General features: G+C 42.7%; 1 non-coding gene across 1 annotated transcript; it reads left to right on the top strand.

The window, feature by feature from the left end:
• Positions 1-16,603: 16,603 nt before the first annotated feature.
• On the top strand, positions 16,604-16,676 carry Trnak-cuu (transfer RNA lysine (anticodon CUU)). Its single transcript has one exon. It is a non-coding gene; the product is annotated as a tRNA-Lys (tRNA).
• The last annotated feature ends 235 nt before the right edge of the window (positions 16,677-16,911 follow it).

Raw genomic sequence — 16,911 nt, 5'->3', positions numbered from 1 at the left:
TCAGTGCTGTCCCAGGGGAGGTGGTAACATAAGAGGGGACCAACAACAACAAAAAATTATGTATATATAATTCATGAGATGAGCTGGACGTAAGTTCATAAACTAAAGAATATGTAAGTTAAAAGCATTCTTAGAGGTCCTATAAAATGACCTTGTTTTAGTGATGGGGAAATTGAGGTCTGGGGGCCGGGGGATGACTGTTTTAGGTCATACAGGAAGTTGATGTCACAACCTGCCTATCTCAGTCAGACAGGGTCCCAGAAAGAAGGCAGGCCCACTCATCCCTGGTGTAGGGTCATCAGGCATCTAATTGGCCCAGCACTGAGCAGTCCCAAGACCCTCAGTGTTAAAATTGAGACGGTACTGGGCAAACCCAAGTGTTAGCCTGTGAGTCATGGCCTCCCTCCCCAACCTGGCTATCAAATCTCCCATACAACTTCCAGAAAAAATGGAAAGACAGAGATACCTGGGACGCAGCTGTCACTGTGCTCGGGGCTTGCCAGGACCCACCGCTCAGCCTGGCCTGGCAATAATGTGGGCTGCACAGCACCTGCCTTGCTGGGGCACCTTCCTGCTCACTGCTCTGCTCCTTTTGTACCAAAGACACAATTTTTAAAAGTTCTCTTGTGGCTGTTTAACTTTGATCCCCATAAACATTACTTCCACCAGGCGACCAGCCCGCTGGTTTCATTAAAGAGGTTCGTGGCATAGAAGTTAACTAGTGAGATCAAAATAAAACACACAGACTCAATTATCTTTTTCTATGGCCAGGTCCGAGATGGCTCTCTCCCCTCTGGCTCTCACCTCGAACCACCCGGTGGGGCAGCAAGGCTTACTCAGGGCTAGCAGGAGAGAGAGAGAGAGCACGCCAGGGAGTGGCCTTTTATTGGGAAACAAGAAATTCAGGGGAGAATTCCATCCAATGAAGGTCGAGGGGGGCAGCATTCCAAGGTCAGGGTCAGTGATTGGCCTCAGGGTCAGTGGTTAGTCACACCCCCACGCGGACAGGCTCTCGAACCTGGAGAGGGTGGGGATAGCTCCGACACAGTTTGGCCAGAACGCCTCACACCCAATCTGGGAGGTGCCCAATCACATGCGAGAATGGCTTCCCACACATTTCTTCTAATAAATACCAGGATCCATGTGGCATATATTTTGAGAGGCTCTGTATAGCAATAGGCTAGCATATTCTTTTTGTTGTTTTACTGTTTGAGGAGATCCTGCTAGCTCTGTCCCTAACTTTTTATGTAATCTTGAGCAAATTCCTGCCTATCTCTGGGTCTTTTTTCCTCATGTGTGAACTGGGAAATGCTAGACTCTGCCTTGTTCAGTTGCTCTAAGAAGTAAGGAAGAGCCAGGTGCGGTGGCGCATGCCTGTAATCAAAAAGCGGCTCTGGAGGCTGAGGCAGAAGGATGGTAAGTTCAAAGCCAGCTTCAACAACTTAGGCGCTAAGCAACTCAGTGAGACCTCATCTCTAAATAAAATACAAAAGAGGGCTGGGAATGAGGCTCAGTGGTTAAGTGTCCCTGAGTTCAATCCCTAGTACCAAAAAAAAAAAAAAAAGAAAGAAAGAAAAAGAAAAGTCAGAAGTAAAGGAGAAAGAACCAGAGAGTGAGAACTCAACAAAAGGAATTTGTTGTCATCTCTGGTCCTCAATGGCTCAGGGTTCAACTGGTCTCTTCTTCCTAGGTTTGGGGGGTTAGTGAAGACACTAAGAATCATCATGGATAAAAATTGAATATTTATCTCTCCTGGCCCCTGCACATCCAGAACTTAACTCTGCTGTGAAATATTTATGAGTTTCCATGCAGAGGTTTTTCTTCAGAGCCCTGTTTCTCCTGAGAAGATTAGAACAGAGTAGAAGTTCCTATGGATGCTGTTAGGGTTTAGATGTGAGGTGTGCCCCAATAGCTCACATGTGAAACAATGCAAGAATGTCCAGAGGAGAAATGATTGGGTTGTCAGAGTCTTAACCCAATCAGTGAATTAATCTCTGATAGGGATTAACTGAAGCGGTAGGGTGTGGCTGGAGGAGGTGGGAATTGGGGGCTGGCTTAGGGTATATATATATGTATTTAGCAAGTGGAGTCTCTCTCTCTCCTTTCAGATCATCATGTGGGTTGCTTCTCTCTGCCACACTCTTCTGTCATGATGTTCAGCCTAACTTCAAGCCCCAAGGAATGGAGTTGGCTGACTATGGATTGAGACCTCGGAAACCGTGAGCCACCAAATAAATTTTTCCTTCTCTACACTTGTGCTGGTTGGTCTTTTAGTCACATCTGTAGAAAAGCTGACTAAAATGATGGTCAAGTTTTCTGTATTCAGAGTTGCAATAATCCCTAATGGGGGGAGTTGGCCTTGGGCAGGTGGAGGTGGAGTGAATGGAAGGGAGCTGGACTAATGGAAATAGGGACCTCTCCAAGTCTGCCCCTCACTTGCTGAGTGACAACAGTAAGTTCTCCGAACCTCTGGCTCCCCATCTACAAGATACATATATAGGTCAGTGGTCTCCAAGGTTCTTTCTTAGTCTTAATTTTTTGTATCTGGGTTCCTATACCTGGCACTGTGCTAGGTATACAGCAGGCATTAATAAATGTGGCATTTGATGAATGTTTTCTATGAATTAATACATACTGGGGCTGGGGTTGTAGCTCAGCTGTAGAGCACTTGCCTAGAATGTGCGAGGCCCTGGGTTCAATCCTCAGCACCATATAAAAGTAAATAAATAAAAAGAAAGATTTTTTAAAAGCTATTTTTTAAAAAATACATACTGAGGGGAGAAAATTGTTACTGATGAGAACTTTGAGCCTTCCCATTCTCTTGCAGAGGGAGGCCTCCACCCTAGGGTGGGATTCACTCATTAGCTCTCCAGACTTGCAGCACAATCCTGAGGTCCCAACTCCGATTTCCTCCTTCCAGTATAACAAACTTCTCTTGCAACTTAGCTCCATCCTGAAATTCGCCAAGAGACCCCAACTCTTTCTGTGAAAACAAACTGGCTTGTAGTTCTAGGCTGCCCTATTTGATGCTGGAATGGGACCTCATCTCTATGTTACCTACAGGAGTGATGGTGGCAGAGACCACCTGTGAGCCCAAGATGCTCAAGATCCTGATGGCAAGAATGATTTGGACAAAAGGGTGGTCCAGGGCTGGGGTTGTGGCTCAGCAGCAGAGTGCTTGCCTAGTGTGTGTGAGGCACTGGGTTCAATCCTCAGAGACACATAAAAATAAATTAAAATATTTGTGCCCATCTACAATTATTAAAAAAAAAAAAAGTGGTCTAGGCCTTTGCCTTTTGTGGAGCTTCTCTCCAGTGGAGCTTCCCTACATGGGCTTTCACGCAACTCACTAACTCACTGTACTTTAAGTTCTTGAAAAGAACAGACTCAATTCGAAGACAGCAAAAGTTGGACACTCATACGGTTCTTCCTTCTGTTCAAAGGTCGATTCTCCTCATATTCAGAGCTCTCACTCTGAACTTATTTCTGTCTCTCCAAGAAACTGTCCCCATCCTCTGCCCCAGCTGACAATCTGCAGGTCTCAAATGGAAGGGCACTTCTTCAAATGGGTCTTCCCTACCCTCTAATCTAAACTAGGTGTCCTGCAGTATTCTTTTTTAGAGGTTTTTTTTCCCCAGTATTGGAGATTGAACCTGGAGTGCTCTGCCATTGACTACATCCCCTTATTTTTTTATTTTGAGGCAGGGTCTTAATAAATTGCCCAGGTTGACCTTGAATTTGTAATCCTCCTGCCTCAGCCTCCTGAGTCACTAGGATTATAGACATGTGCCACTGTGTCCAGCTGTCCTTTAAAGGTCTTTGTGGTTGGTTTTCCAAAATGGTACTCATTTTCATGGATCTTTCTTTCTTTCTCCATGTGTTTATTGCAGATCTCCTCTGTCATGTCATGGGATCATGTCTTTTTCATCACGTAACCCCAATACCTGGTCATTTTTCATTTCTTAGTTCTTTTTTTTTTTTTTTGGAACTGAGGATTGAACCCAGGGGTGTTTACCACTGAGCTACATCCCCATCCCTTTTTTACTTTTCATTTTGAGATAGGGTCTCACTAAATTGCTGAAGGCCTCATTAAGTTGCTGAGGCTGGCCTTAAACTTGTGATTCTCCAACCTCAAATTGTTGGGATTATAGGCATGTTCCACCATGCCCAGCCTTCTTACAGTCCTTATCATTTATTTCTGGTATTAATATAGTATCAGCTTTCTTTTGACTAGTATTATCCAGGCACATCTTTTTCTGTGTCCATTTTATTTTATTTTCTCTCCCTTTTTTCTCTGTGTCTATTTTAGATGTTTCTGTTACAAATAGTATATAGTTTGATTTTGTTTTAATCCAGACTAACAATCTTTGTCTTTTATCTTCCTAATCCTTCCTAAATTAGTTCATTCCCATTTATTATGGTTATATATAGTTGGCTATATTTCTACCTTATTTTATGTTTTATAGTTATCTTGTGGGTTTTTTTTTTTCTTTTTTTTAAGGGATAGTCAGATGGGCACAGTGGTGCATACCTGTAATCCCAAAAATTTGGAAAGTTGAAACAGGAAGATTGCAAGTTGAAGGCCAGCATGAGCAAATTAGTAAGACACTGTTTCAAAATTAAATAATTTGCTGTTGTCATTAACATATTCTAGAAAATGTGAATTAAATCACATGTTTCTGCCAGATGTGGTGGTACACGCTAGTAATCCCAGCAGTTTGGGAGGCTGAGGCAGGAGAATTGCAAGTTCAAGGCCAGGCTCAGCAATTTAGCAAGGTCCTAAGCAACTTATCAAGACCCTGTCTCAAACTCAAAAATACAAAAAGGCTGGGGATGTAGTTCAGTGGTGGTACTGGGTTCAAACCCTACTGCCAATAAAATATATGTTTATGAAAAAAATAAAGGGGTAGGAATATCTGTCTATGTTGTCCACACTGGCTTCAAATCCCTGGGCTCAAGTCATTCTCTTGCCTCCACCCTTTAGACTAAAGATACACTCCACCAGGTCCAGCTAATTTTCTCTCTTTTCATTTGGACTTTTTTTTTTTTTCTCTCATTTTGTTGCTTTCTTCTAGTACTTTGAAAGTTATATACTCTATTGCTAGTCTTTTAGTAACTATCCTATAATGCTTAACAAGTCTCCTTTTTTTTTTTTCTTTTGGTACCAGGGATTAAACCCAAGGACCCTTAACCACTGAGCCACATCCCTAGCCCTTTTATATATATATTTAGAAACAGGTCTCCCGGAGTTGCTGAGGCTGGCTTTGAATTTGCAGTCCTCCTGCCTCAACCTCCTGAGCTATTGGGATTCCAGGTGTGCACCCCTGTGCCTGGAGCTGTTTGTATTTTGTCCAGCTTTTCTAGTGATCCTGGCAGGATGGTTGTTCTGCTCCAAACTAGTCCAACGCAGCCAGAGGCAGAAGTCCTTACCTTCCTCAACTCAGTTTCCTAAAAATTTCATATTGTTGATGTGAGGCTGCAGTGGGAACTCCAATTAGAAAACTGAGGGCTTCAGATTTTTTTAAAATTATTATTATGATTAAATATATATAATAATTAAACAATAAGAAAACAAATAACCCAATCAACAAATGGGCCAAGGACCTGAACAGACACTTCTCAGAGGAGGACATACAATCAATCAACAAGTACATGAAAAAATGCTCACCATCTCTAGCAGTCAGAGAAATGCAAATCAAAACCACCCTAAGATACCATCTCACTCCAGTAAGATTGGCAGCCATTATGAAGTCAAACAACAACAACTGCTGGCGAGGATGTGGGGAAAAGGGTACACTTGTACATTGCTGGTGGGACTGCAAATTGGTGCAGCCAATTTGGAAAGCAGTATGGAGATTCCTTGGAAAGCTGGGAATGGAACCACCATTTGACCCAGCTATTCCCCTTCTCGGTCTATTCCCTAAAGACCTAAAAAGAGCATACTACAGGGACACTGCTACATCGATGTTCATAGCAGCACAATTCACAATAGCAAGACTGTGGAACCAACCTAGATGCCCTTCAATAGACGAATGGATAAAAAAAAATGTGGCATTTATACACAATGGAGTATTACTCTGCATTAAAAAATGACAAAATCATAGAATTTGCAGGGAAATGGATGGCATTAGAGCAGATTAGGCTAAGTGAAGCTAGCCAATCCCTAAAAAACAAATGCCAAATGTCTTCTTTGATATAAGGAGAGTAACTAAGAACAGAGTAGGGAAGAAGAGCATGAGAAGAAGATTAACATTAAACAGGGATGAGAGGTGGGAGAGAAAGGGAGAGAGAAGGGAAATTGCATGGAAATGGAAGGAGACCCTCAGGGTTATACAAAATTACATACAAGAGGAAGTGAGGGGAAAGGGAAAAAAAAACAAGGGGGAGAAATGAATTACAGTAGATGGGGTAGAGAGAGAAGAGGGGAGGGGAGGGGAGGGGAGGGGGATAGTAGAGGATAGGAAAGGCAGCAGAATACAACAGACACTAGTATGGCAATATGTAAATCAGTGGATGTGTAACCGATGTGATTCTGCAAAAATGGGAGTTCATAACCCACTTGAATCAAAATGTGAAATAAGATATATCAAGAACTATGTAATGTTTTGAACAACCAACAATAAAAATTATTAAAAAAAAAAAAATATATATATATATATATATATATATATATATAAAATATTTGTAATTTTGGCTATTTGTGAGTGCACAACTCAGTGACATTAAATTTAGTCCTGGGCATTGTGTAATCATCACCATTGTCTATATCCAAAACTTACTTTATCATTCCCTACCAAAACCCTATACCCATTAAATAATACGATGAGAATAGAAAGTCTGGGGGTCCATTTTCAGACTATAATATTAAGCCTTAACTGGATCCAATTGTAGCCCTTCCCTTTTGCCCACTCAATTTTAAAATGAACCAACTCCATAGTTTGGAACTGCGAACTCCTCCAGAGTGAAGGGCAGCAGTGGTTGGGTTAGCCATATAAGCAGATGGGCTTGTGAGCCAGGTTCCGGTAGCACACCCTTTTTCCAGAAGTAAGGCTCACCCCACCCCACACAGACACCCCCCCACACACATTTTCCTGCTCTTGTTTGATTTCTTGTGGCACCTTTGTTATTTCTAACAATACCACTCCCTGCCTTCCCTCTCAACCCCCTGGGTCCCTGGTAATCTCTACTCTAGTTTCTTTCTCTATGAATTTACCTAATTTTTTTTTGTTTTATTGGTTTTTGTTTGTTTGTTTGTTTTTTGCAGTGCTAGAGATCAAAACCCAGGGCCTCACACATGATAGGCAAGTGCTCCACTACTACACTAGGCCCTGAGTCCTGAATTTGCCTGTTCTAGGTACCTCATCCAAGTGGACTCATATAATATTCATAATATTTTTTCTTCCATGTTTGGTTTATTTCACTTACCATAATTTTTAAAGATATATCTATCTTCTAACAGATATCAGAGCTTCCTTTTTAAGGCTTAGTAATACTCCACTGTAGGTATATGCCACATTTGTTTATTCACTTGGATTGTTTCTACTTGGCTGAATAATGCTGCTAGAACATTTGTGCATAAATGCCTGTTCTGATTATAGAGATTTTTAATGGCTCTGTGGGGACATATTTCCTGCTTTGTAAAATTAAATAATTAGACAACTTCTAGGTCTAACACTTCAAGAAATGAATGGGCTCCTGAAAAGACTGAAGCTGAAAGGTCAAAGAACATACGTGCAAGTGACCTGCTTTCTAGAATGTCAGGGCTTCTCATGTGCCCACTGCCTTGGGGCCCCAGGCACTGTGTGCAGCAACCCTGCTGGCCAAGGCTTGGCCGGGCAGCCCTCTCTCCAGAGCAGCCCAGGGAGGCAGAGGACAGTTGCCTAGGAGGATATATTTCAGATGAGCCGGGCAGCCAGGACGCTACTTCTCCAGACCATTTACTAATCCCCGGATGACTGGGCATGTCTGGGTGGGGGTTTCTGGCCAGAGACCACTCTTGGAAGGGGTGTCTTTGATGGAGAAACTTTGTGCATCTCAGGCCTGTGGTGGGAGCCTAGAGTTCAGCTGATCCTCACCAGGCCTGAGATGGCAGAGGCCTGTCCCCACCATTGAGCCAGCCTGGGAGGTTCAGTCACTAGCTCCCAATCTGCTGCAAAGGTTGAAGACTGGCAGCCTGCAGCTTATAACTGACCTGTGGATAGGTTCCTTTGAGCTGGTGTAGTATTAACGTTTAAAAAATATTTAGTTACCAAGATTTAAATTTTTTTAGGATTTTTTTAAAATTTCAAATCCATATTTCTGGTTCCTTTCTAAATAGTCAGAAGAATGGTGGTCAGGGCTCACACACCTAGCAATGGTTGCCCATTTAGATCAAATGTTAAAAATACAACCTAAGGGCTGAGGCTATGGCTCAGCGGTAGTGCACTTGCCTGGCATGTGTGAAGCACTGAGTTTGAATAAGTTAAACTCAGCACCTCATATGAATAAGTTAAAAAGTAAAGGTCTATTAAAATATATATATATATATATATATATATATATATATATATATATATATATATATATATATTTAAATCCAACCTAGCCAGGTACGGTGGTGCACATTGTAATCCCAGTGTAATCCTAGCAGCTAGGGAGGCTGAGATCGGAGGATTACAAATTCAAAGCCAGCCTCAGCAAAGCGAGGCACTAAGCAACTCAGTGAGATCTTCTCTCTAAATAAAATACAAAATAGGGCTGGGAATGTGGCTCAGTTGTCAAATGCCCCTGAGTTCAATCCTAGCTACTCAAAAAAAAAAAAAAAAAAAAGAAAAGAAAATCCAACCTCACAGACGGCACCACTGATCCCTCCACTTGTCCATCTGGCCTCTTTTAGTACCCTATTGGCAGACAGACACCAGAGCTCTTACAACTAAAATCCCTTTTCAGCTAATTAAGAAGGGCTTCATACTAGCCCCCAAATGAAAAAGGTCACATTACTGAAAGCTTGGTCCTTCTCCCCGATGCCAATCCAACAAAGAGGACACATTTAAAAAAAAAAAGGAAAAAGAAATTTTATTGCTTTGTTAGCAAAGGAGAAACAGGGGACTCCTGTCCCAGAGGCTGTGATTCTGTCTATCAGGGGAAACGGGATTTTTAAAGAGGTAATTTAAAGGTTATATTCCATGCTTCTCTGTCTGGAGTTGTAATTCACTTGTTAATTTAGGAGATAGTCATTTGTGAGATTTTTGGTGCCATCCCCAAGTCTGAATTACTTCATTCCTGTGGTTTGTGTGCTCAAGGACAGATAACTCTGCCTGGGGTAGGGGAAGAAAGATAATCCTGTTTCCCCTGAGATTAGGAAGCGGGAGAGGTTAGGGAGGGTGAGGGAGAGAAGAAGAGAAAGAACCATATCGTTTAGAAAATAAGTTGCAGTGGCAGAGTAGCTGGGGCTATATTCATAAGCATAAAGTGAACCACATTACAGTCACATTCAAGAATTCGTCAGCCAGCCAGGCATGGTGGTGTACCCCCGTAAACCCAGCAATTGGGGAGGCTGAGACAGGAGGATGGCAAATTCAAAGCCAGAACAACTCAGTGAGACCCTGTCCCTTAATAAAATATAAAACAGGGATATGGTTCAGTGGTTGAGTGTCCCTGAGTTCAATCCTCAAAAAAAGAATTTGTCAATTAATGGAGCATAATGAACAAATGATATTGCAAGATTGTTTTATCCAAGTACCAATTCCGCCATTTATTAGCTGTGTAACCTTGCACAAGTTACTTAACCACTCTAAGCTTCCATTTCCTTGTCCTTATGCAAACAACACTACCTTTCTTCCAGGATTATAATGAGACCTACATAAAGGCAGAATAGAATAGACATTATGATTGCTGTATGTATATAGGTGACTCTATGACCAGTGTGATTCTGCAATCTGTACAATCAGAAAAATGAGAAATTATACCCCAATTGATTCAAATGTATGAATTGCCAAGATCATTGTAATGTCATGTGTAGCTAATTTAAAAAAATTAAAAAAAAAAAAAAAGGAATATATGTAGGGCTGGGATTGTGGCTCAGCAGTAGATCGCTCCCCTAGCACGGGCGTGACCCGGGTTCGAGTCTCAGCACCACATAAAAATGAAGGCATTGTGTTGTGTCCATCTACAAAAAAAAAAAAAAAAATCTCTAAAAAAACCCTGCACATGTACAGCACTGGGACATGGAAAAATGAAAATGAGAAGAGGTATAGTACAGAAGAATAGACTGTGGCTTGGGCAGTTAGAGGCTTGGAAAGCGCCCAGGAATGCATGTGAGGCCCAGCTCTGCCACTTGCTAGCTGTGTGGTGCTGAACATGTCATTTAGCCCAGCTGAGTCCCTTTCGGTACTTGAAGTGCCTCTGCAGAGTGGAGGCACCACAAATGGCTGCTGTTATTATTATGAAGTGCTTGCTCTATTCTCGTGGCTTGCTTCCAAAACATTCTTGAGCCTGGTGCCCATCCCTTCCAGAGCTGGGGAATGGATATTGATCTGAAAGACAAAGAGACTCTGCCAGCACAATGGCAGCATTGTGAGCTCACGGGAGCACAATTTCCTTTCTGTCCTTTCAACCTTGAAGGATGCCATTTGGGGCCTGAGTGGGAAGGCGTGGGAGCCATCCAGAGCTCTGTCAGCCAGTAGTAAGGAAAGTCAAAGAAGCAAGGAAGAGGAGGGACAGCCATGCGGAATCCTAATGTGTCTGTCCTCTAGTCATGTAAATGAAGAATCAGGGGCTCAGACTAGGAAAGGGACTTGCCTGGCCCACAGAGCAAATCCGGGCAGAGTAGGGGCTGGAGCTGGAACCGCACACAGGGGCCACGGGGAAGCCCAACTGCTCAAGGACTTGCCACCCTAAGGGACACTTCAACTTTGGACATTTGACCTTTTCTCTAAATGAAGTTGTATATTCTATCATTAAACACACTGACAAGACGCAAAAGGCAAACATTTATTTTACTACTTAAATATTTAGGATAAATCTAAACTCTTAAACCTTATTTTAGCATTATTCCTTCCATTTAAAATAACAGATGGAATTTACATACCACAAAAATAAGCCTTTGTTAAACTGTATAAGTTCACGGGAGTTTAATATATATTTACATTATACATACATGCGTGTGTGTGTGTGTGTGTGTACGTATATGCAATCATCATTACTATCTAATTTTAGAACATTTCCTTCATCCTTTCCACAGGCTCTAGCAACCATTAACCTACCTTCTGAATCTATGGATCTGTCTATTCTAGACATTTCATAGAAATGGAATCATACAACTTGTAGTCTTTTGAGACTGGCTATTTTCACAAGCATAATATTTTCTAGAATCACTCATTCTGTAGCGTGTATTAATGGTTCATCATTTTAATGGCTGAGTAAAATATTTTTTTAAATATTTGGGTTTTGTTTTTTTTTTTTAGTTGAAGGTGGACACAATAACCTTTATTTTATTTTTATGTGCTGCCAAGGATTGGACCCAGGGCCTCATGCGTGCTAGGCAAGCACTTTTCCACTGAGCCACAACCCCAGCCGGATGGCTGAATAATATTATAGAATATTTTATTTATTTATCAGTTGATGGACAGTTGGTTTGTTTTCACGTTTGGCAATGAAAAGTAATGCTTCTAAGAACATTTTTGTACAAGATTTTGTGCAAATATATGTTTTCATTTCTTTGGAGTGTATACCATGAGGGTTGAACTGATGGATCTTATGGTAACTATATAATCTTTTTTTTTTCCCATGCTGGGGAGTGAACGGAGGGCCCTGTGCATGCTAGGCAATTGCACTATCACTGATCTACAGCCCCGTCCCCCACCCCATGCATAACCTTTTGAGGAGCTGACAATGGTTTTCCACCATTTGACATTCCCACCAATAGTATACAAGGGTCCCAATTTCTCTGCATCCTCAGCAACACTGGTTCTTCTCTGTCCTTCTGACTGCACCCATACTAACCGGCTTGGCAGCTGTGCGCTTTCCCTTGCCTTTTAGGCTGCTTTCCTGTCCCCACTCTCGCAAAGCCCGCAGATCCCACTGCACCCCTTTCCCTACAATCAAATCTCATGTGACCTGGAAGCCATCTCCTTGATGTGAATGAGATCATTGGAAGGAGCACATGGCAGGAAGCTACTCATTTAATGGGCACCCACCAAGGGTGGAAAACAAGGTCCTTGTCCAGCAAGCTCACGATTGGTGAGAAAGCCAGGTGGTCTCAGTGCCAGGTGGCATGCACCACACATGTCCATTCACAGTCCTCAGTACACTCCTAGGAGGTAGGCAGGAAGTTTATGTAACAAGCAGGGCCATCTGAACATTGGTTTCTTGGGCCAGTATCTCTTGAGTACTTCCTGTCCGATTGGTCATGACAGAGGGACAGTGTTGAGAAACATCTCTTGCCTTCCTGGAGGACCTGCTTCTTGATCTGGATCTTCTGGGATGGAGTTGAGAAAGGATAATAGGGGTGAGCACCCCAAATTAAGAGAGAAGTACATCTGGCTCTGAAGGCGTAGTAATACAGGCTTTGCTCTATCCAGGATCATCTGGTACATGAAGGAGTGGGCAATCCATGAGACCAGCAAGGTAGCAGAAATTAGACCAGGCAAGACCTGGTAGGCCTCATCTGGGAGTCTGGACTTCATCCTGAGGCAAAGGAACAATCATGAAGTGCTTTAGGGGAAATATCAAAGGTTGTACTAGCTACAGAGGTCTCAATCCAAATCATGAAGGAATCTGGTTTAGCTGTGATTGGTACACAGGTGTAGAAAGGGAGAGGACAGGAGTCCAAGGGTCTTCATGAATCTCATCTCAGCCATCTAATGATGCTACAGTTCCTTTCAATGAAATTACCTTGCTGAAATTTCAATTTTTGTGCTTTAGGCTGGCCTAGACCCCAGCTCACTTTCTTCTCTCTGATTCAGACAGGTGAACTAAGAAGGCGAAGGAGTGCAAGAAGAAATGCTGGTGGAGATGGTGAGAGACTCAGAGGCCTCCATGGTGATACCAGCCTTGTTCCCGCAGCAGCTACCCATCCTCCACCCCCACCCCCCAGACTTCTCCAGGCCTAATATCTAGGAGAAATCAAGCTGAATCTCTTGGAAAGAAGAGCTTTTCTGTTTGAACCAACTCGTAGGGACTCTAAAGAGGAGACAGGCCGCTAGTACTTTTGACCAGAGTTCTAGGTGATCAACAATTCCTGAGCTGTTGGCTAGAAGGCTCCTTAGACCCCTCCTAAGGCCTCCCCTGCTCTTACCCTTCCACTGCCTTTCACCCCCACCACCACCACCGCATACTTTGTAGATGAAGAAACAGAGGCCTGCATTATGGAAGTGGCTTGTAATAAAGGTTAAAATTCCAAAGAAACTTGCTCAAAAAATTAAAAATAGAATTGCCACATGATCCAGCAATTCCATTTCTGAGTACATACCCAAAATAATCGGCACCAGGGACTTAAATGGATATTTTCACACCCACGATCATAGCAGCATTATTCACAACAGCCAAAAGGTAAACAACCCAAATGTCCTGATAAATAAACAAAATTGTGGTGCATACATATGCTAAAATATTATTCAGTTTAAAAGGAATGAAGTTCTGACCCAAACGACATGGATGGATCTTGAAATCATTGTGCTATGTGAAATAAGCCAGATGCAAAGAGTCACACTATTGTATGATTCCACTTACGTGACTACCTAATGGTCAAGCTCGTGACAGAAAGTAGAATGGTGGTTACAGGGCCTAGCAGGAAGGGAAAATGGGAGTTATTGTGTAAAGGTTATGAACTTCAGTTTGGGATGATGAAATAGCTTTGGAGATGGTGGTGGTGATGGTTGCACAATAATGTGAGTGTGTTTAATACCACTGAACTGTACACTTTAAAATGTCAATTTTATGGTATGTACATTTTACCACAATAAAAAAAGAAAGATACGCAATACACAGTTCCATCCAGGTATCTTATAATCAGAAGATTTATTCTGAATAACAGGATCTGTATAGCAATGTCTCTTTACTATTTTTATTTTTTAAGTTGTAGATGGATACAATACCTTTATTTATTTATTTATTTATTTTCATGTGGTGCTGGGGATCAAACCCAGTGCCTCACATGTGCTAGGCAAGTGGTGCTACTACTGAGCTACAACCCCAGCTCAGCAGTGTCTGTTTTGGGTCTTGGTACCCAAAGAGTTGATTCAGTTTAAGTGGCTTGATCCTAAAAACATTAGGATCTGAACTGGGTAATTGGTCAGCTTTCCTTTTTTGGCTTGACTGCTAGAAACCTTTGGACCAGATTTGTAGTCCACTTTTTTTTGGTACCAGGGATTGAACCCAGGGGTGCTTAACCACTGAGCTACATCTCCAGCCATTTTTATTTTTCAATACTGGGTCCCCCTCAATTGCTTAAGGCCTGGCTAAGTTTCTGAGGTTGGTTTTTTTTTTTTTTTTTTTTTTTTAAAGAGAGAGAGAATTTTAATATTTATTTTTTTTTAGTTTTCGGCGGATACAACATCTTTGTTTGTATGTGGTGCTGAGGATCGAACCCGGGCCGCACGCATGCCAGGCGAGCGTGCTACCACTTGAGCCATATCCCCAGCCCCCCTGAGGTTGGTTTTGATATTGTGATCCTCCTGCCTCAGCCTCCTGAGCTCTGCTGAGATTACAGGCTTGTGTTTCTGCAACCTACTCATCTTTTTTTTTCTTTTTTGACAGTGCTGAGTATTAACCCTCCAGGATCTCCCCCAGGGCCTTGGGCATGCTGGGCATACTGAGCAAGAACTCTTAGCCCTAAGCTACACATCCAATGCCCCATATGTATGCTTCTGTAATAATAAAAAGATAATGTTTTTAAAAGGTAGATGAGAGGGCTGGGTATAGTGCTGCACACCCGTAATCCCAGTGATTAGGGAGGCTGAGGCAAGAGTCAAAAGGATGGCAAGTTTGAGGCCAGCCTGGGTAAAAATTTTTTGGGGTATTTTATTTTTGGTACTAGGGTTTGAACCAAGGGAAGCTTCAGCACTGAGCGACATTCCCAGTTCTTTTTAGTTTTTGTTTTGAGACAGGGTTTGGCTAAGTTGCTGAGGGTCTTGCAAAATTGCTGCGGCCGGCCTCAAACTTGTGATCCTCCTGCCTCAGTCTCCTGTGTCAGTGGGATTACAGGAATGCACTACTGAGCCCAGCTACTCTTGAGTAATTTAGTAAGATCCTGTCTCAATGTAAAAAATAAATTAAAAAAACTGATATGTAGCTTATTGATAGAGAGCCCCTGGGTTCAATCCCCAGTACAGGGGGAAAAAAAAAAACCAAACAATTATATATGCTGAAAACCCCCGGTCAGTTGTACTTCAGAATTTCCCACCTTATTTTGTTTATGGCTTCCTTGTGATATCATTCATCTTCTGCCTCTGTTCCCTTTATTTCCTGTAAGCTTGAATTAATATTTTATGCCGATGGATCCAAATGAAACACATCTGTCTGGTGTTGATAATACCATTGATCTTAAGAAATAATTAAGATCTTAATATGTAATTAAAAATAAATAATTACCATTGATCTTGTGGCACTGTTGAAGACACATTATCATGTCGAGGATCAGTAAACCTCCGGCACAACTCAGATTAATTTCTGACCTAGGGTAGTGCCAGCCTGATCCTCCTTTCTACAGTTAGAATGTCTGTCTTGCACCTAGTAACGCGGGTGGTGTTTCTGGAACCCTGTGGGACCGTGCTGCGCTCCACCAACTATTTAGCGTAAAGGTTTTAACTGTAGTCAATATAGTTTCTTAAGAAAGTTTTGCCAAAGTATGCTTTTGCTATACCTATTTTTCTTAAAAAGTAGAGCTCTCCAAAATTCACTGGGACCGTTGAAGACGGTGAAATGCAGTTCCTATTGGAAAAAAAAAAAAAATTCTTTTTTTTCGTTTTAGTGGGGGAGGTTTGGAATAATGGTCCTTTCCCACCCTGAAGTTCTCTATCGGTCTGTAGAGTAAGTGTTTTCCCTTTTCAGTTGTCTGTACCCGCGAACTCTACCTACTTGTGGCAGCTTCTCCATTAACTTCGGGGGCGCCTTGCTGTGAACAATGCGGCAGGGCTTGACAGGCCACTGTCCGCCCCACAAACATCCCAGCAGTCTCCAGGCCACCCGGGGCGGGGAAGGCCGGGCTCTGCAGCTGCGCCCGCGGTCCACGGTTCCTGGAGGGTGCAGGACCTTGCGGGAGCCGGCCCTGCCGCCACGCGGGCCGAGAACACGCCCTGCCCTGGGCAGGGCCGAGCCCTCTGTGCGCGGGAATCTGGGAGGCACCCACGCTCCCCCGGCGGGAGCCGAGGACCCCTGCCCTAGGGCTGCGGTGCCTGCGGAGAAACTTCGAGAGGCCCACCGCTAGAGGGCCGCGCAAACATTTTTACTAAATAACAGAAGTTTGGGCGCAGAGGAGCAGAAATGAAACACGATTTTGAAAGTCGCGGAAAACTTTACCAAAAAAAGGTTACAAGAAGATTATTTAACACATAATGTAACCTTTGGAGCAAATAAAGTAATCTGAATCCTTTGAAGGGATCCAGGAAGGGCCCTTTTCTCAACTGCCCGGCTAGCTCAGTCGGTAGAGCATGGGACTCTTAATCCCAGGGTCGTGGGTTCGAGCCCCACGTTGGGCGGTGGCGTCTCCTTTTGTCTTTTCCCAAGACCGATTTCAGTTTTCAACAACGGCAATAATTTAACCAATTTCACTTCTTATCAACGGTATTAACTGATGTCAGCCAGGAGTTTCTTATTTAAAAAACCAATTCAATACATAAAAAACTGCAAAGACTCCTCTCCCGCCCAAAGGAACCATAAAAATAGAAAATTTCGTCTCAAACTATAAAGACAAGATGGTTTGATACTGAGTAA

This window comes from Marmota monax, unplaced genomic scaffold (genome assembly GCF_021218885.2).
Source record: "Marmota monax isolate L192 unplaced genomic scaffold, Marmota_monax_Labrador192_F-V1.1 WCK01_AAM20220418_F8-fsc00111, whole genome shotgun sequence".
NCBI lineage: Eukaryota > Metazoa > Chordata > Mammalia > Rodentia > Sciuridae > Marmota > Marmota monax.
The sequence above is the reverse complement of the archived record's forward strand: the minus strand, read 5'-3'. Positions and strand labels throughout refer to the sequence as shown.